The sequence below is a fragment of the Budorcas taxicolor genome, chromosome 6 (assembly GCF_023091745.1).
Source record: "Budorcas taxicolor isolate Tak-1 chromosome 6, Takin1.1, whole genome shotgun sequence".
NCBI lineage: Eukaryota > Metazoa > Chordata > Mammalia > Artiodactyla > Bovidae > Budorcas > Budorcas taxicolor.
In genome coordinates this window covers 68734134-68754585 of record NC_068915.1, presented here as the reverse complement: position 1 = coordinate 68754585, position 20452 = coordinate 68734134, and the positions used below count along the sequence as shown (strand labels likewise).

The window sequence follows — 20452 nt, the reverse complement described above, 5'->3', positions numbered from 1 at the left end:
ACCCAAGGTTTCCACCTGTCTGTCCAGCCCAGGTGACTCCTCAAGGGACAGAGAGCCACCAGCAGGGCTCAGTGGAGTGAAGCTTCTTGTGCAACCAGTGGTTACCCTTGGAAACTTTGCTAGTGCCCTCAGACTTTCATCTAGGCCTTTAGTCTACCGAATACCGTTTCCACCAAAATGCTAACTAGTCACAGGCCTATACACCGGAGGCCTCCGTCAAAGACCAGTTGCAATTACATACTCTGATGTGCTTTGTTCACAATACCCAAAATAGGTCTTGGCCCATAGCAGGTACTCTATTATTTTAATGAACATTAAAGTCAGCATCTTAGTACCATATAAATATCAAGTATCAGTGTTTTCATTTTGATCTAAATTACAGTGACCATACAGTATTATCAAAATGATCCTATAGCACCACTAAGTACCTACTGCTTACCAGGAAGTTAGATGTACTGTGTATAAACTCCAGTAACTATCATCAACTTAAGAGTTAGGCTCGACTTAGCGACTAAACCACCACCAAAGATAAAGAAATTGAAGTTAAGAACTGGTCAGAGATCATTTAGGATGGGGATCTGAATCTAGGCCCCACTCCTAAGTAAGCCACTTACCTCAGTGTGATTTATAAGACAATTCCACACAACCAGCAATAGTATTATAAACGATACTGCTGCTTGTACTATAGTCACCATGGTTTTAAGGCTAAGTATTTGAGAACTTAAAATATGCCAGGTATTTAGTCAGACCCCAGGAATATGGTAGAAACCAAGATGGGTTTTATTGGCAGGGGCAGGTAGGCAAGCTCACAAGAAACTACAAAATGTGCTTCCAAGTATAAGGGCATTACAAGGTGCTATAGAAATCCAGAATAAGAGCACTGGGGAGGGAAGATAGCACTTAATAGAAACGTGGGAAAGTATATGGATGGCAGGGGGCATTGCAGGTTAAGTGATAGCATTCCGAGGTCTGACAGGCCAGAAAGCAAGCTGCCATCTTAGAATGGTCTCAAATATCCACCCTAGCCCTGCACACAAACTTAAGGCCAGTTCTCTGCAGCTTCACTTTGCTTTCCTCCCCAGGGCCTTTGCACTTGCTTTCCCTCTACCTGAAATCCTCTTCATCAAAATATGTACAGTTGACCTTTGTATAATAAAGGAGTTAATGTGAATAATTTATAGATGGCCCTCTGCATCCACAAATTCAACCAACCATGTAGTAATGTATTTACTACTGAAAATACCTGTGAATAAGGGTACCCATGAAGTTCAAATCCATGTTACTCAAAGGTTGACTGTAACAACTATGTTACCCTCTGCAGCCCTTTCAGGTCTTCTGTAGTTAGTCTCAGCCAGCTCTATCTGAAATTATGTCCTCCACTCACAGTGCATACACACGCCTTTCCTATTTCCCTCCGTCTTTTCCCTCTAGCAATTATGCTTTTACAACATATTTGTTGAATTTCCTATATTAGGAGGCTAGATTTTACAGAATATGGAATACTAAAGAAATGAAGTTTACAGAGAGGCTAAAACAATGTTTTAAGAGTGAGTCCTAGGTGAACACCTTTAAGATTTCTGGAAAATGAGGTATTTGCAAACATTCAGTGCTGATCAAGAGGAAGAATTCCTAGCTCCTCCTGGGCTGTTAATTTTGCTACACTGACATTTCTTCCCATATGAAAACTTTCCCATCACCTCCAATACTTTCAGAATTTTAACAATCTGGCATCACTGTGTCCTTTAAACTCCTTCTTATAGCTCACTGTGCTACATTCATCAGCAACATTTAACATGCTGAAGAATGGCCCCTTTGTGCCAAATTTCGACATATATTCTTAGTAAGTCTCTAATCCTAACTCCCTCCCCAAATGGCCTAATCTCTATTTGAATACTTCTGCTATTACACAAAGACACTAAATCTTAAGAGCGATACATGACTTTCCATAGTTTACATAGCCAAAAAGGTACATATGAGGCTCCTTGTTTAGGGCTATGCATGTGATGGAATATTAATTCACTACCTGAACTACTGCTTCATCTGTAATTTTACACTACCCACTTCATAAAGCTGGGAGAATTAAACCACCAGCTTTATCCCACTGACCCAACTCCTATGCCAGTGCAGATCCATAGCTGCTACAAGTTATGTGAGAACAGCTGGCCTCATTAGACACACTTGGGTGTTGTACACTGCAGAGTGATGTAGTTGGTGTAGGTCAGTTAAAATACCAGCATCAGAGAGCATTCTGGCTTCAACGGCTTGTACCTGTAGTTTTCAACCTAAAAAAATAAATGTTTTAAAATTACCTTTTTGAATAGAAAATTTGTACACGTGTTCCGTCATCTAGATCTTTCTCCACCATCAGAGGCGACCAGAGTACCCAAACTGCCTTGTATTTTTGAATACACTAGATGGAACCCCCAGAGGAATCTAAAAATCAGGCCTGAACGTACTGTCAAACTGAAGGTCAAGTTTCAATTTAATGACCTTGGTATTAACTATACACATGCTACTAAGTGCTAAGACTTAAAATCTTCTGGTTCAGTTGTGACTCCAGACAGGATCCAGAGAGGAGTTCTAAAATCTCTTCTCTGGGTTTTATGGAGACTTTCTTTACCCTCCTGTGTTAGCCTCTTAAGGCACTGCGTCAGCCTTAAAAGGGCACTGGAAAGGGCAATCTGGGTTTCTCACAGGGTTCTCTACAATTTCCTGCACTCCTCTTGATAATATCCGTGGACATCAGCAGTTTCTTTAGCCGAGTCTGAAAACCCACTAGAAGCAGCTGTTCTGCTGGGTGAAGCCAGTAAACGTCCATTTCTTTTAACATTAAGGAAGAGCCTGGTCCAAGCCTTTGCATGGAGCTTGGGAACCCTCTGGTCGCCATTAGCCACGTGCTCCGGCCTGGGTCATCTTACTTTCACTCAAGGACAGGGTTGTAAGGAATAGGCAGGGCGTTTTGGGTAATCTTTACCTGAGATGGCATTTGCAGTTGAGCAGAGGGCGGAAAGTTCCAGGCTGATGCAATCTGCCTGGAGTACTGGAGTGGGGCAAAGTTCAGTTTTGTTTTCCCTAAGGTCACGTGGTCCAGCAAGGGCCCTTGAGGTAGTTATCTTCTTTTTCTAGGCCTGAGGCCTCCATTACAGACCCTGAAGTCATAAAAGGATGGGAAAAGGGCGCCGTATCTCTCTGGCTACTTCCTGCTGGATAGGGGCGATGGTTTTAGGGTCTGGAACAGAGGATCTTTCTAGGGCTGAGGGTTTCCTTTTGCCGACATTAAGGTGAGGCTCTCAACAAGAATGGTCTTTGACTTGGTCTTGAGAGATGGCCCGAATCTGGTCTTGGAGAAACCTTTGAAAGAGATTGAAGAAACAGGGGCCAAATAAGAGGAGTAAGATAATAAGTACTAATGGTTCCAAGAAAGGGAGCAACCAAGGGAAGGCCAGTTGGAACACGCTTCTGGGAGTGGAAAGCTTTTGTAACTCTTTTTTGTGGCCTTTTGATTCTGTCTCTAAGTTCTCTGACCCTACCCTGGACTATGCCTGTTTCGTTAACAAAAGAGCAGTAGTCTTCTCCCAGGAAAAGGCAGATCCGTCCCTTTTCTATGGTGAGAAGGTCCAGGGCTCGTCTATTTTGTAGGGCCACAGAAACCAATGAGTTAATTTGCCTTTGGACTGCAACAAAGGACTCCACCACCTGTTGCATATTCCTAAGTTCCTGGGACAGTTTGCAGTAGAAATGGGCTGAGGTCGAGATGCCCCCAATCCCAGTGCCCAGAGCTGCTGCTATGCCAGTCCCAATCAGGAGGTGGGCCATGACAGCCCGTTTTTTCCTGTGGCAGTGTCTCACCTGGGGATCAGCAACTTGTTCTCTCTGTCTTTTAGATGCTAAGACCTGGGGTCAGAAAGACCAAGATGCAAGGTCCAAGGGTTGGGGGGAAGACATGAGTACCCAGCACTGGGATGTGTAGTGAGTGTTCTAGAAGAACTGGGATGAGTTAAGGAGGATAAGGTGTCAGTTGTCAGAAGGATTTAGGAGGGGCCGTAATTGGGAAAGGTAGTCTGGGCGTCTATCGGGCTCAGGGGTTGCCCGATTGGGAGATTAGTTTTCTTATAACCTGTTCTTGGTTCTTTTTACGCTGTTGATCTTGTGCCCCTCCCCCATCTGAGTACCCCCAGTGGGTAGTGGGATAGAAACATATGTCTTTTCCATTTGGCTTATAGCAGTTGTTCACGGCACTCCCTGTCTTCTGTACTTTAACAGTGAGTAGGGATTTGGACTTTCCCGCCCCGATGTTCATGGTGCATGGTTTAGGGGCCGTGTTATAACATGAGGAATGGACATAGGAATGAATTTCATTGCAAGGGCAGGAACTAGCCAGAAGGCTGGGGATCATAGCAAGGATAAGAAACAGGGGAGTCATGGGTCTGGTAGTCAGACAATGTGGAGGAAATAGAATCCGAGGAGTAAAATACAGTAGCTGACAGCATAGGCGGCACCGACGAAGAGACGGAGGATGGGTGACCAGTTTAGAGGGGAGACAGTTGTTAGGCCTATTGCAAGGGCTAAGGTTAAGAGTACAGTTATGGCTAGAGAGATGGGGAGAGGCCAATCCGGCGAGAGGTGGAAGGCCCCAAATTCGTGGTAGCTTGAATCTGGGGAAGACGAATCAGGATGTAGAGGATGAGAGTAAAGAAATAAATTTCGTCTGGAGTTAGGTTGTAGAAGGTTCCCTTAAGCCACAGTTGAGACACTAGTGTGGTCAGGTCTTTGAAGGAGGTTCCTGCCAGGACACTGGTCCAGAGGTCTTGTAGTAGTCAGGTCAGGAACAGCTGTGGATTGTGAGTGTCCAGGTCATTCAGTGTCTTCTTGGATGATCGACAGAGGTTGTCGCCGGGTGATTTTTAAGGAGGTGGGCCCTGTGAGGGAGACCAGCGCAAGATTGGAGTCAACCCGTTTTAGGCTAAGAGAGGCATTCCCAGGAAGCGACCTTTTTGAGCTTAGCTGCAGTTGGGGTAAGGGGGATGATTTTGAATGCTCCCTGCTACTTTGGGGTTAGGTCACCCTGGGGATCTTCAGACAGATAGACCATGTCCCCAATTTGTAGAGGGGGTGAGGGGGCTTGGGGGTTAGGAGCGGGCAAGCTGTGGTTGACCTATTTGCGGGGGGCACTGTGGAGTTAGTTCTGCTAGCAGAGGGGAGTACAGGGAGTTTGGTATGGGAGGAGTTTTAGGGGGAAGTCCGGGAGGGTTTATGGGTCTTCTGTAGGTAACTTCAAAGGGGCTTAGCCCAAGGGGTTTTCTAGGCAAAGCTCGTACTTTTACGAGAATGACTGGCGATAGTTTAGTCCAGTCTAGATGCACCTCGAGGGATAATTTGGTTGAGTTTCTTTACTTATCCTGTTCATCCTTTCTACCTTCCCTGAGAACCAGGGACAATATGGAATGTGAAATTTCCAGGGGATGTGTAAGAATTGGACAAGTTGTTGGGTGACCTTAGACATGAATTCTGGGCCATTATCAGACTATAGAGATGAAGGCAAGGCAAACTTGGGGATGATTTCTGTGAGGAGGGCCTGGGCCGCAGTGTGGGCTCTTTTGTTTCTGGTGGGAAATGCTTCTACCCATCCCGAAAAGGTGTCTACAGGACCAGCAGGTACTGACTCTCCGAACTGGGGGCATATAAGTAGAGTCTGTCTGCTCCTCTTGTGCTGGGAGACTGCCACGTGTCTGATGGGTTGGAAAGGATGTAGGTTTAAGGTTGGAATTGAGATTAGTTCGTTGACATATCTGACAGGAATGGGTAAGGTCATCTAAATATTTTTGGTCGACAGTAGATATGGGGAAGTGGTTGTGGATGACCTGTTGGAGTACCTTGGACGAAGGATCTAACAGTGAGTGTAGATAGGAGGGAATTTCTCTGGTGGTGGGAAGCTCGGATGGAGTCAGGGCTAAAATGACAGGGGACTGGAGGGAGGGATGGGACAGGGCTACCTCTTGCCTTTTGATCTGCGACATTGTTGTAGGTTGGTATGAGACTTCCCTTTTGATATCCCCTACAGTGGAGGATGGAAACTGTCTGCTAAGAGTGCGGCCTCTAGAAGTTTGTAGATCAGGTCAGAATTAATAATGGAGGATCCCTTCTGGGTGTGGAACCCTCCTTCCCTCCGTATCAGGATGTTTGAGTGAACTGTTATAGGCATGTTTGGAGTCTGTGTAGATGCTAACTCTTAGATGCTTAGCCAGGGTCAAAGCTTTGGTGAGGGCTACTAGTTCTGCCTGTTGGGAGGTGGTGTGAGGTGGCACAGGTGAGGTGTCAATTATCTGTGTCTTGTGGTTGTGATGAAGGTTTCCCTGGATGATGGCATATCCTGCCGCAAAGGGTGGGGATTTTTGAGAGCTGCCATCAATGAACCAGTATGGGGTGTTAGGGTCTAAGATGGGCTGATCTGTCAAGTGTTGGAAGGGATTTTGAGACTACAGTGATGTAGGGGAAGGTCTGCTGTAGAGGCATGGGTAATAAACTGGCAGGGTTAAGGAGAGCACAGGGAGAGAATGAGAGCTGGGGGTTGAGAAAAAAGGCACGCAGAGTCTGTATCCTGGAAGAGGAAAGGGAGTAAAGCCTGGTTTGAGAGTAGGTCTTGGAGGGTGTGTAGAGAGCAGACTGTCAGGGGGGCACGTTGAGAGAATGTGTTTGCTTCTGGAACCAGGGCGGCGATGGCAGCCATGGCTTGTATGCAGGGAGCCCACCCCGTGGTCACCAGGTCAAGTTGTTTGATAAACAGGCTGTAGGAGTCCAGGTGTCTCCAGCCTGCTGGCATAGAAGCCCCAGGGCCTGTCCTTGACTGGAATGGGCAAAGAGAAAAAACTGTCTGGTATAATTTGGTAGGTGGAGAGTTGGCACTCGGAGGAGGCTCTCAGTGAGCTGGTGAATGGGAGAGGCCAGTGAGGAGGGGTCAAAGAGAGGTTCGTCTAGGGACTCTTTGGTCACCTCATAAAGTAGCTTTGCAATGAGAAAGAAACTGGGGATCCAGATACAGAAAAAGTTTAGGAGGCTGAGGAAAGACATGAGGTTCTGTTTTGTTTTTGGAGGCAGGCAGTCAATTTAAGGCCTGGATTCTGTCTGGAGGAATGATTCTCCGTTGGTAGGATAGGGAGGGTCCCAGGTAAGTGATGTTTGTCTGGGCTATCTGGGCCTTGGATTGGGATACCCGATAACCCCAGAACCCCAGGGCCCCAAGGAATTTGGCAAAGCTTTCAGGTTGAGCTACAGAGGAGGAGGTCATCTACATACTGAAGGAGGTGACCAGGGGCCAGGTAGAGTGTCTGTAGATCCTTTTGTAAGGATCTGTCCAAAAAAGTGCGGGTTGTCCCTGAACCCTTGGAGAACTGTTCACTTTAGTTGTTGGGAAACATGAGTCTCGGGGTCTTGCCAGGTGAAGGCAAAGAGGGGTTGGGAGAGGGGATGGAGGGGGGACGGTGAAGAAGGCATCTTCAAGATCAAATACTGTGAAGAAGGTTGTAGTTGGGCGAATGGCAGACAGAAGGGTGTAGGGTCTGGGGACTACTGGGAGTGCTGGTGTGATGGTCTCATTGATTTTTCGTAGGTCTTGGACCAGTCTCCCAAGAGCTTGGTCTCCTTTTTACTGCCAGAATGGGGGTGTTGTGTGGTGAATGGGTAGGAATTAAGATGGAGGCTTAAAGAAGACAGTCAATGATAGGCTTAAGTCCCTTGTGGGCCTCCAGAGTGAGAGAGTACTGTTGTTGGACGATTATAGCTGAGGGGCCTTTAAGGTGATGGGGACTGGGGTATGTTTGGCTATGGATGGGTGACCAGTATCCCAGACTCAGGGGTCTATGGCGGATAGGTCCAGGGAAGGTCAGGAGTAGGGGATTCGGAGGGTCCAGGTGCCATCTGCATGTAGAACAGAGACCGCATTGAGAGGGCGTATGGTAACAGACACCCCTAATTTGGGTAACAAATCTCTCCCTAGGAGCACCATGGGGCACTGAGGCATTATGAGAAATGAGTGTTCGAGGGTCAAGTTTCCAAATTGACAGAGTAATGGGAGGCTGATTCTTGGGCTCAGGGCGACTCCAGAGACCCCCTTGATTGTGAGCTCTGAGTTTGGGGTTGGGCCAGAGTAGGAGATCAAGAGAGGGAAGGCAGCTCCAGCGTCTACTATGAAGGAGACCTTTCTCCCAGCCACTATCCCGTCCACCCTGAGTTCTGAGCTCGTGTCCAGGACGCGGGCCAGGGTGGGAGGTGGGGGGCTGGAACCTGGTTTCCATCATTGGATCAACTCTCACAGGGTCAGGCTGGAGTTTTGGGGAGAGCTGGGGACCTTCCCAGGGGTGCCAGGGCGTCCCTGGGGGCAGTCCACCTTCCAGTGTCCCCACTGGCCTCAGTTCAGGCACGCCTTGGTGTGGGTCGGTGGGTTTGGGCATGCCTTTGACCAGTGTCCCAACTGGTTACAGGGTCCGGGCTGGGGGGGTTGGGGAGGGGGACGGTTTAAGCCCCAGTCTGGGATGACTTGGGCTGGGCTGATCTCTTCCCTTAATTGCTGCTGCCAAAAAGGTATATTTAGCCTTTCTCAGTCTTTTTCTCTTTTAGCCTCCTCCTATTATTGAAAACCTTGAAGGCTACTTCTAGAAGGTCCCTTTGGGGAGATCTTGGGGCCCTTCTCTAGGGGCGGACGAAAATTCATCCTTGTTGGTGCGCCTTACAGAGGCAGTCCAAAAGTATAACCACCTCAATATCAGTCCGCCCCTTGGGTGATTTATCAGAATTGACATGGATGAGCATTTTTCTGCATGCTCTGTAGGAGGCAGATGACCATTATGATCGAGTCCCCTGAAGCCTCGGTCACTGGGCTGGTATGTCCAGTGAGGTTCTAGTTGAGGCACCACCTCATCAGCAGCTGGGCTGGCCCAGCTTGCCAGATACGGTCTTTTTCATCTGGATTGAGAGTGGCATTTAGGATATAATATACGTCACTCCATGTGAAGGTTATAGGCCTGGGTAAGCCTCAGGAACTCTTTTCTGTACCTGGTACAGTTTTCAGAAAATGATCCTAACTTTTCTTCTATCTGGCTCATGTCTAACAATGAAAATGACACGTGGACTCGGGTGGGGCCTTCTGGTTCTGCCACTCTCAGGGGAAACGTGTTGGGTAAGTGATTGTGTGGCATGGTGGTTGGGAAGGGGGGAGGAGGGACTGGGGGAATGGGGTCATGGGGATGAGAAAGGCTCAGGAGAGGTTTCAGAGTCAGTAGGTTGAGTTCGGTGAGGGGGAAGGAGGGGGTTGATGGTGTGGCTGGTAGGGAGGGGGCTCGTCTGCAGGGTCGAACTCTAGGGGTGCGTAATGTCATGCGCAGCTGGTTGAAGCAGAAGGGTCCTTTTGTTTGGGAGGCAAGGTGCACAGAAGGACCTCATGCAACAGGATTTGCATAGGGAGGGCCTGCTCTGAAGGGCCCAAAAGGCTTGGGCATGTGGGACCTCTGACCATTTGCCATTATGAAGTTGGTAAGATCTTGAAGAATGTAAAAGTCAAATGTGCCAAATTCAGGCCAGCGGTTTTGACTGTCTGATTAGTCCTGAGGCCAGATCTGCATACAGAGCTGCTCTAAGCAGCTAGCCTTGAGTTCAGTAAGAGTGGTGTGGGATTTCTGAGGACGCAGGCCAGAGGGGAATCTTTTGGGATAGATTGGCCAGACCCCATGATTGGGAGGCAAGCAGAGGCTCCTATTCTGAGTTTGGGTCGTCACCCGTAGTCACAACAGGAGTTATGAGAAGAGAGCTCAGTATCAAGGCGGAGCAGCCCCCACCGTCGGCTACAGAGTGGCCTTAGGCCAGGGGTCCCCAGGACCAGAGAGGACAGCGTACTAGAGTACCTCTAGAACACTATCCGGATCTTACCTTAATGTAGGGGCCGGAGTGAGTGGAATGGTGGATGCGGAGCGGTCGAATGGCCAGAGTTCCCTGTTCCGGAGGTCGTCAGAGAGAGAGAGAGGAAAGAGAGAGAGGAGAGTAGAGAGAGAGACGAGTGCCTCGCCCATTCTGGGGTTTCAGCACCAAAAAAATGAAAGCAATAGTTCGGAAGGAGGCAAAGAATAAAGGAAAACGACCTCAACGAAGACAGGTTACCTTTATTCAGGCAAGGAGGGGGGACAAGTGGCCTAACGACCAGGCTGAGCGCGCGAAGGATCAAGGAGGCTGCGTATCTGGGTTGGGGGTGGGTTGCGGAAGTGACACGGGAAGTTTTAGGCGGGGCGTTTGGGGTAATCTTTAGCTGAGATGGCATTTGCGATTGAGCAGGGGGCGGGAAGGTCTGGACAGCGCGGGGAAGTCCCGGGCTCATGCCATTATCTTTTTCTAGGCCCGAGGACTCCTTCAAGGGTCATACCTGCGCTTAGTACTCAGGCCGCTGCAGCCGGCAGTAGCTGGAGATAAACTCCCCAGGCCCACGGTTGGTTCAAGATCCGCTGTAGCCGCCGCAGTCTTGGTGGGGCCCGACCCCGCTACAAAGTAGCCGCGGCTGCACCCTGGGGAAGCAAAGCGCAAACTTGTTACCGCGCCCGGGTCCGCCAGCCTGGAAGCCTCCTGGCGACTCGGCGCGGCGCAATGTGCCTCGAGCGGCCCCGGGACGGGCACCGCCGCCCGTCCCTCCCAGGCCGCCGAGGGCTGCTCTACCCCTGCGTTCTGGCCGCCGAGAGCAGTGGAGCTCCGGGCGGGCAAAGCTCGAGGGGACGAGGGGCAAGCCCAGCCCTACCCGGCCCGCAGGCCCGCCGGATGCCCTCCCCGCCGCACCGACCTACACTCACCGCTCAATTCAGCAAGACTGAGGCCGGTGCACGCGTGCTGCGCCGAGACAATGCAAGCGGGGCAGGGCGGGGCGCGAGTAGGGCGTCCGGGGCGGGACGGTCGGGGGTAGGGCGGTCCGGGCAGCCAATCCCGGGAATTCTCCGGACGTGGGCGGTGCGGGCCTGGCCAGGCGGTCTCTGGCTAGACCGGATGCTGCAGGTCTTTCTGTGGCGGGAGGACTAGGCAAACCTCCGCAGAGCGTTCTACTCGGGTGCTCTAGGAGTCTTGTCGCCTTCCTAGGCCTTGGTGTTCGTGAATCTGGTTCTCTCGGCCAAGTGTCTTCCTCTGGACTGCCCTTAGAAGGCTCTGGCTGACCCAGAGATTCCCCTTCCCGTAGCTACGCTTGTTCTGTTTGTGTCCTGCAAAACTGTAAACTTAGAGGCCAGAGCCTCGTCGTCTTGAACAAGCTTACTCCATGGTCCCTCCTAAACGTGGAGGACCAGCCTTTCTTCATACTTTCTGTTCACTCATTCTCAGTGTTCAATAAGTAAATCTGGTTGGGGAGTGTTGGTGGTGAATGGGGGCGGGTGGGCAAAGAGGCACTATAAACCTTTCCTAGGTGACAGGTCTCAAACTTGGCAATCAACTGGAATAAAATTGGAGTATATAAAATGAGAACTTATATTACTGTTCTAAGAGTTTATCATCTGTTAAATTTAATTCTCAAAATATTTTTAATCATCCCCACATTATAGGTGGATAAACCCAGACACGTCCAGTAACTTTCCAAAGTCACAGAGCAGCAAACAAGTGGTGAATCTGGGATTTGAATGCATTTTGAAGGCAGAGCCCCTCAAAACACCTTGCTACATTGCTCTCCCCAGGTGGGTGCAGTGGGTGGGAAGGAAAACAAATGGCCTAGGTTTGAATGGCTGACCAAGGTTGACATCTCCAGTGGAGCTGGGGGTCTGCGGGCACAGAGAACAGCTTGTGATAGAGCCCTAAGATAGAATGGAAAGCTCTTGACCTGTTAATTGGAAGGACTGATGTTGAAGCTGAAACTCCAATATTTTGGCCACCTGATGGGAAGAACTGACTCATTTGAAAAGACCCTGATGTTGGGAAAGATTGAAGGCAGGAGGAGAAGGGGACAACAGAGGATGAGATGGTTGGATGGCATCACTGACTCAGTGGACATGACTTTGGGTAAACTTTGGGAGTTAGTGATGAACAGGGAGGCCTGGCATGCTGCGGTTCATGGGGTCGCAGAGTCGGACACGACTGAGCGACCGAACTGACCTGTTAAGGACCCCAAAGTGCAAATAGAACTTAAGGATGTAGGAGTACCATGGCCTGAGAAAAGCATGGGGCCACACCATGCAGGAGCCCCTGGCAGGCTTTGTGTTTTATGCTGAGAACAAATGAAAATCTGTTCAAGCATTTTGTTTTTTATTAATTTTTTTTATTGGGGTATAGTTGATTTACAGTGTTAGTTTCTGTTGTATACCAAAGTGAATTGGTTGTACATAGATTGACTCTTTTTTAGATTCGTTTCCCGTAGAGGTCCATAGAGAATATTGAGTGGAGTTCCCTGTGCTATGCAGTAGGCTATTGTGCCACTGCATGTGCTAAGTTGCTTCAGTCATGTCCATCCCTTCGACCCTGTGGACTGCAGCCCACCAGCCTCCTCTGTCGTTGGGATCTTCCAAGCAACAATACTGACTTAAGTAGATTGCTGTGCTCTCCTCCAGGGGATCTTCCTGACCCAGGAATTGAACCTGTGTCTCTTATGTCTCCTGCATTGGCCAATTGCACTGTCTAAAAATGGCCAATTGCCTGCGCTTTCTAAGCAGCCCTCAAGTCCTCCGGACAAAAAAAAAAAACTGCTAGGAAGTGATCTGGGAACAGTTTAACACTGCTTTCTCCACTCTCCTTGGGATGGAATATATATCACATGCTCTTTTATACGGTCTTGCACAGAAATACATAAATCACAGTATCTTCCTCAGACCTTTTAAAATCTACTTTTCCCCCTCCAATGTTGAAAAGTCATAATAAACCTGAAACCTTGTTAGTCCCTTCATTATATTTGTGTCATAAAGCTCACAGTTGATGTCAGAAAAGAGACTTCCATGTATAAAGATGTGGAAAGTATGTTAAAGTAAGATGGATTTAACGAGCAACTTGAAAATGAGCTGCAATGTATTTCTTTGTAATTTTTTGTGCTTATATTGATATTTATTTATAATTTTTAAAATAATTTATTGTTGTTCATTCATTTGTTTATTCACTGTTTTACATCTCATTTTAGCCCAAGAAGAATGTAGTTTACAAGAATATATTACAATTCTATTTTTAAAACACAGTGGGAAAATTGGATTGCAGGGAAAATAAGATAAAGTCTGGGGCTGGTACAGAAAATATAACCCATGAAGCTCTGTTGACTTGCTGGAAAAAGGCCAAAAATTTTGCTCTGAGCTGCCTAACAGTCAATTCAAAAACCAGAAAATGGAAACAAAACAGACACTCAAGAGAAGTACAAAGATTCCTGAAGAAAATTTCCTCCATGGATCTTCATAAAGAGGGCACTGCAACCAACTTCCTCAATATCGAAAACCTAAAAAAATATAATTCACGTGTTCAAGATTTTTGACCCCCGGGCAGACAGTTTCCTAGTCAAGGTGATTCCACATGCTTAAATTTACTTAAAATAATTATTTTCTTCCAAGTCCTAATTATCATGTGATAGGAGGGTTATCAGGCCACATGCATCTGAGAACAAAATTGCACCTGATTTTGAAGCAGATAGGCCACATTCTGTAACACTGAAATCAGTGATCAAAAATAGGTAGTATGATCCCAAAGAAAGACATGGTAATTTGGGTTAATTCCCTGATCAAAGATTCATCATTAAGTTTGTGTGTGTGTGTGTGTGTGTGTGTGTGTGTGTGTGTGTGTGTGTGTACAGTAGTAGATTTTTAAGAAACTAAATCTCTAACAACATTATAGAATTAGGAAGTTCTCAACAATAAAATCTTTTTAAATTAAAAAAAAATTATTTATTTATTTTAATTGGAGGCTAATTACTTTACAATACTGTGGTGGTTTTTGCCATACATTGACATGAATCAGCCACCTGTGTACATGTGTCCCCCTCATCCTGAACACACCTCCGAGCTCCCTCCCCACCCCATCCCTCTAGGTTGTCCCAGAGCACCAGCTTTGAGTGCCCTGCTTCATGCATCAAACTTACACTGGTCATCTATTTTATATTGATAATATACCTGTTTCAATGCTATTCTCTCAAATCATCCCACCCTCGCCTTCTCCCACAGAATTTAAAAGTCTGCTGTTTACATCTGTGTCTCTTTTGCTGTCTTTTATATAGGATCATTGTTACTGTCTTTCTAGATTCCATATATATGCATTAATATATTGAATTGGTGTTTCTCTTTCTGACTTCACTCTGTATAATAGGTTCCAGTTTCATCCACCTCATTAGAACTGACTCAAATGCATTCTTTTTTTTTTTGCATTAAGTATGTTTTTAAAAAATATAAATTTATTTATTTTAATTGGAGGTTCATTACTTTACAATATTGTATTGGTTTTGCCATACATCAACATGAATCCGCCACAGGTATACACGTGTTCCCCATCCTGAACCGCCCCCCCCACCCTCCCCGTACCATCCCTCTGGGTCGTCCCAGTGCACCAGCCCCAAGCATCCAGTATCATGCATTGAACCTGGACTGGCGATTCATTTCATATATGATATTATACGTTTCAATGCCGTTCTCCCAAATCATCCCACGCTCTCCCTCTCCCACAGAGTCCAAATCTCTCTCCCTCTCCCACAGAGTCAGCATTCTTTATAGCTGAGTGATATTCAATTGTGTATCTGTACCACAGCTTTCTTATCCATTCATCTGCTGATGGACATCTAGGTTGCTTCCATATCCTAGCTATAGTAAACAGTGTTGCGATGAACCTGAGGTACATGTGTCTCTTTCAATTCTGGTTTCCTCAGTGTGTATGCCCAGCAGTGGGATTGCTGGGTCATAAGGCAGTTCTATTTCCAGTTTTTTAAGGAATCTCTACACTGTTCTCCATAGTGGCTGTACTAGTTTGCATTCCCACCAATAGTATAAGAGGGTTCCCTTTTCTCCACACCCTCTCCAGCACTTATCAACAATAAAATCTTAAGTCCAGAACAGCACATCAAAGTACAAATTTATTTTGATGTGAAGTCAATTCATTGTTTAGAGTAAATATCAACTAAAATTTAATAAGAATTTTATCCCCTGAGAACTTAAAGTGACTTTTGAGGAAAGAATTAGAATGGCTTTTCTCTTTTTAAAAAAATAGCGAAAGAACTTTGAGCTCAATTCCTTTCCAGTGTGTCCATTAATTTTTCTGAGTATATGGAATTATTCTCAATTCTCCCTCTAATCTTTTCCTGTTGAAAAGCTAAAAAGTTAAGAATCTGCCTCTAATATTTGCCCTTCAGTCTCACTCTAACACTGCAGGTACCATTGAAATTTTTGGAATCAAAACAAAATCATCAAGAAGCCCTGAGTTCCTTCATTCTTAAATCTTATCATGCTGCTAAGTCGCTTCAGTCGTGTCCGACTCTGTGCGACCCCATAGACAGCAGCCCACCAGGCTCTGCCGTCCCTGGGATTCTCCAGGCAAGAACACTGGAGTGGTTGCCATTTCCTTCTCCATAAAAATTTCCAAATATAGAAGGGAGAGAATTCAACAAGAATTCAATAAGTCCCTGTATACTTATCTTCCAGGCAACAACTGTCAACCAAAACTATCATTTATTTTGTATATTTCTTCCATTTATCTCCCTTTTTTCTTGAAGTATTTCAAAGAAAACTCCAGATATTATGTTATTTCAGTCCTCAGTATTTCAGTATTAATCTCAAAAGACATAATTGTACCTGAAAATGTGAACATGGTTGCTAAGAAAATAAACAATAATTCCAAATTCATATTCAACATCTCCCCTTGTCTAAAAATGTCTATTTTACAATTTATTTGAATCAAGATTCAAACAGGTTTACTTACATTTAGTATGTCTTCAAAGTTTAATCCTCTTTTGGTCTGGAAAAAAATGCCCTCTTTTTGTTGTTGTTGTTCCAATGTCTTTAGCTTTTTAAGTAATAGTCTTGGAGATATTAGGCTTCCCTGGTGGCTCAGACGGTAAATAATTTGCCCACAGTGCCAGAGACCCAAGTTCGATCCCTGGTTGGCAAAGATCCCCTGGGAATGGTGACCCACTCCAGTATTCTTGCCTGGAGAATTCCATGGACAAGGGAGCCTGGCCGGCTGCAGTCCATGGCATCACAGAGAGTTGGACACGACTGAGTCACTAACACTAGCTTTCTAACTTTGGAGATATAATTCAGATGCCATAAAATTCACCTTTTTTAAAGTGTGCAATTCAGTAATTTTTAGAGTTGTACAATCATCATCATTATCTAATTCCAGAACATTTTCATCACTCTAGAAAGAAACTCTGATCCACCAACAGTCACTCCCTGCCCCTCCTCCCCAGGTCCTCTGGCAACCATTAATTTACTTTCTGTCTCTATGAATTTGCCTAGTTCTGGACATTTCCTATAAATGGGGTGATACAGGATGTGGTCTTTTGTTTCTGGCTTCTTTTAGTGTAATGCTTTCAAGGTGGAACAAACAAGAGCAGTGCTATGCACTGGTGGACTTCATTTCTTTATGGCTGTCATATTCCACTGATTGGCCTTCCTAAATTTGTTCACCTGTTTATTAGCTGGTGGACAGGTCAGTCGTGCTGTGGTAATGTTCCACATGTTGGCTGATTGCTTCCTTCTGCTGCTATTTAACTGGGGTGTTTTATCCTGTTTTTCTTAAAAACCTGAGAGAAACTCACGTTCTTGAAAACTTGTTTGCCAGACTTTAATGTGTGAAAGAACTACCCGTCATACTTGCTAAAGGTGCAGAATTCCAGGCCCATCAGCAGAGAGTCTGATGTAGTCTGGTGAGGAGGCCCAGGAAACTGCATTTTTTTTAACCCACCAGTTGATTCTTATGCAAGTATTCCCAGAAAATGCTCTGAGAAGCTCTACTGCTGCTGCTGCTGCTGCTAAGTCACTTCAGTCGTATCCGACTCTGTGCGACCTCATAGATGGCAGCCCACCAGGCTCCCCCGTCCCTGGGATTCTCCAGGCAAGAACACTGGAGTGCGTTGCCATTTCCTTCTCCAATGCGTGAAAGTGAAAAGTGAAAGTGAAGTTGCTCAGTTGTGTCCGACTCTTCACAACCCCATGGACTGCAGCCCACCAGGCTCCTCTGTCCCTGGGATTTTCCAGGCAAGAGTACTGGAGTGGGTTGCCATTGCCTTCTCCGGAAGCTGTATTAGGTGTCCCTAAATCTTGATTTTAATAGCACTTGACGTTAAAAAAAAAAAAAAAAGTCCAAACAGCAACTGGGAGATTATTAACTAAGACTTTAAAAAATAAAGTTGGAAATATTACTACAGAGTTACTGGAAGGGGCTAAGTGAATACCCTGGATGACGTCTTGTGGGTTGGATTTAGACATCTGCAGGAGTGATGGCCAGGAGAATTGAGTTGTGGATGTTAATTAGCCACCCTGGAGTAAGTGAAGTAGCCAAATTTAGTTTTAAACATAGTGGAAGTCAAATAGCCTCTAAGAATTAAATTATTGTATGGATCTTTACATTATTGACCTCAACATTTACAAATGCACTCAGCCTGATTAATTAGAGTACTTCTGATGCAGGAAATTTTAGTTCTTAATCTGAAGCCATTTTTTCTTAGGTGACCAAAGCCAAAGTAGGTCGTGAGTATTCTAAGACAGCTCCCCTTTTCCTCTAGAAATAGGCTATTACCATATACAACCACATGTGCTTCAACACTTTTTCATGATCTTTTTCACTATGTAAATATTGCATTTAAACACCCCAAACTCCTGAGTATGAAGAGTGGTTTTCCCTTAAGTCAATGACAAGGCTTTTCTTTCACTTAATAGATGAGTGATGTTAGCAGGGTCTTAATGGTTCTCAAGCAGCTAGAGGAGCAAATGAAGTTCCATTTACCCTGCACATCTCATTATTACAGAAGAGATCAACGTGGGAGAAAAACCACCGTGATTTTCTGGGCTGTGAGAGAGAGAGAGATTAAAAAAAAAAAAAAAAGGATTTCAGGATATGAAAACTTAGTTTGGGGCATTTATAGGGGAGTTACCAGTAAAAGGGAAAGTTTAATTTGTGACGAATGATAATCTCAATGTCTTGACTCATTACCCTGGCTTGTAAGGGATATGTACCTGCAGCAAAAGTATATTTTAAAAACTTTTTATTATGGGAAATTTCAAGCATACCCCCATACAGGAGAAACTTCACTTACTCAGCACCAGTCTTCAGGAATTAGTAACATTTTGCCAATCTCATTTCATCTGCCTACCCACCTTTATTTTTACTCGTTTTCAAGGAAATTCCAGACTTTGTCATTTCACTCATTAAAATTGTAGGAAGCATTTCTAGATTGATTAAAAAAAAAAAACATTTTAAAACATAACTGTTTGCCATTATCATACTTAATAATTTTTTTTTTATCATCTAATACCAGGTCCATGTTCAGACTTCCCCTATTGTCTCAAAACTCTCTTTTTACAGTTGTTTTTTTCCGATCAGAATCCAAATAAGATCCACACATAGCATTTGGCTACATCTTTAAGTCTCTTTTATTTAATGATCTTCCTTCTTTACCTGATCGCTGATGTGTTGTAGAATTGGGTAACTTTTTCTATTAAAATGACCCACATTATGGATTTGTCTTTTTGTTTTCCCTTCTGTCATTTAGTGTGTTTATCCTTGTTTAGCTTGTTTTCTTTATTTAACTTATTTTCTATAAACTAGCTGAATAAGTATCAAGTTGAATTTTGGGGTGAGAAAACCTTCAGCACTTCTGGTGCATCATTCCAAAAGGCCCATAATGGCACAATTGTCCCCCTTTTTTACACTTTATTAGTGGGTTGAGGTTGGAGAAGCGAAGGCCAACCCATTCCAGTGGGTGTCCTCCACTACTGCAGGACACCATCCTTAGTCATCACCCTATCACCGACTAGTCTCTTGTTAATCCCAGGTGGCTCAGTGGTAAAGAATCTACCTGCCAATGCAGGAGATGCAGGAGCTGCTGCTGCTGCTAAGTTGCTTCCGTCGTATCTGACTCTGTGCGACCCCATAGACGGCAGCCCACCAGGCTCCCCCGTCCCTGGGATTCTCCAGGCAAGAACACTGGAGTGGCTTGCCGTTTCCTTCTCCAATGCATGAAAGTGAAAAGTGAAAGTGAAGTCGCTTAGTTGTGTTGACTCTTTGCGACCCCATGGACTGCAGCCTATCAGGCTCCTCTGTCCCTGGGATTTTCCAGGCAAGAGTACTGGAGTGGAGTGCCATTGCCTTCTCCAGAGATGCAGGAGACGTGGCTTCGATCCCTGGGTTGGAAAGATCCCCTGGAGGAGGAAATGGCAACCCACTCCAGTATTCTTGGTGGGAATCCCATACCCATAGGGTTGCAAAGAATCGAATACGACTGAGCACGCATGCACCGTTTCACTAAATGGCTTTGGCTTCCACTCGTGCTCATTCCTTAAGCTCTTTATTCATAGCTGTGAAATATTGGAATTATTAGAAATTAACAAAAAATCATTCCTTCTGCTTTTATTAGCTGGACTTCTAGAAAGAACAAGTTTTTTTCAAATACTACTTGATTACTCCCCAAAACAGGTCACATGGGTAGGGCAGGATAAACCTTTTTTCTTTGGCCCCCCCACCTCAAATTTCAGAGTAATATTATACAACCTCAAGAATTACAGGAAGGTTTTATATTTTCATGAATTCAGGGTTTTTATATGTTTTACATTCATCAAAAGTAAGTTTCTAAAACTGATGCTGGAAATGGAATAATGAAATACTGGCATCAGTCTTTTGAGCCAGAGTTTCTCAAAGTATGATCACAGACCATATACATCAGAATCCCCTGGGGCACTGGCTAATTTGTAAATTCCTGGTCCCCACCAAGACCTCCTCTCCAAGGAGGAAAACCCTGGAATCTGCAAAGCAGCTATGGAATGGATAGCTTTACGGAACAAACTCATCAGAGCTCAGGGACAAAGCACCAGGTGGGTACACACCTGAGCAATTACTTCAAAATAAGGTCACAAGATCAATGACCACTGATAATTCAAGAAAAGAGAAGGTGGATACACTAACTCCTTCAAAAAGGGCCCAACAGGAACTTCCCTGGTGGCCCAATGCCTAAGACTCTGTGCTTCCAATACAGGGGGCCCAGGTTCGACCCCAGGGAACTAGATCCCACATACCGCAACTAAGGGTTCACATGCCAAGGCTAAAAGATCCCGAATGCTGCAACGAAAGCCCTGAACAGCCAAATAAATGAAGTAAGTATATATATTTTTATTAAAATGGGCCCAACAGGCAAGAGTAGTACTGTACAGTGACCTTATCTCTTTCAAGTTTCTGATCAGATGTCACCTTCTCAATGAAGCCAATCTTCTAACCTCGTAACATGGCAACCTGCCAAATTACTCTGTTCTACCTTTTTTTTTACATAGTAATTATC

At 45.4% G+C, this 20452-nt stretch overlaps 1 long non-coding RNA gene and 1 other non-coding gene across 2 annotated transcripts; both read right to left on the bottom strand.

Annotated features, from left to right (window-relative positions):
• Positions 1 to 420: 420 nt before the first annotated feature.
• On the bottom strand, positions 421 to 10495 carry LOC128049727 (uncharacterized). The gene is made up of 3 exons (XR_008199601.1): positions 10406 to 10495; positions 2975 to 4919; positions 421 to 2282 (listed from the first exon to the last, which is right to left on the bottom strand). It is a non-coding gene; the product is annotated as an uncharacterized LOC128049727 (long non-coding RNA).
• On the bottom strand, positions 2547 to 2668 carry LOC128050114 (small nucleolar RNA SNORA26). Its single transcript, XR_008199626.1, has one exon. It is a non-coding gene; the product is annotated as a small nucleolar RNA SNORA26 (small nucleolar RNA).
• Positions 10496 to 20452: the final 9957 nt, after the last annotated feature.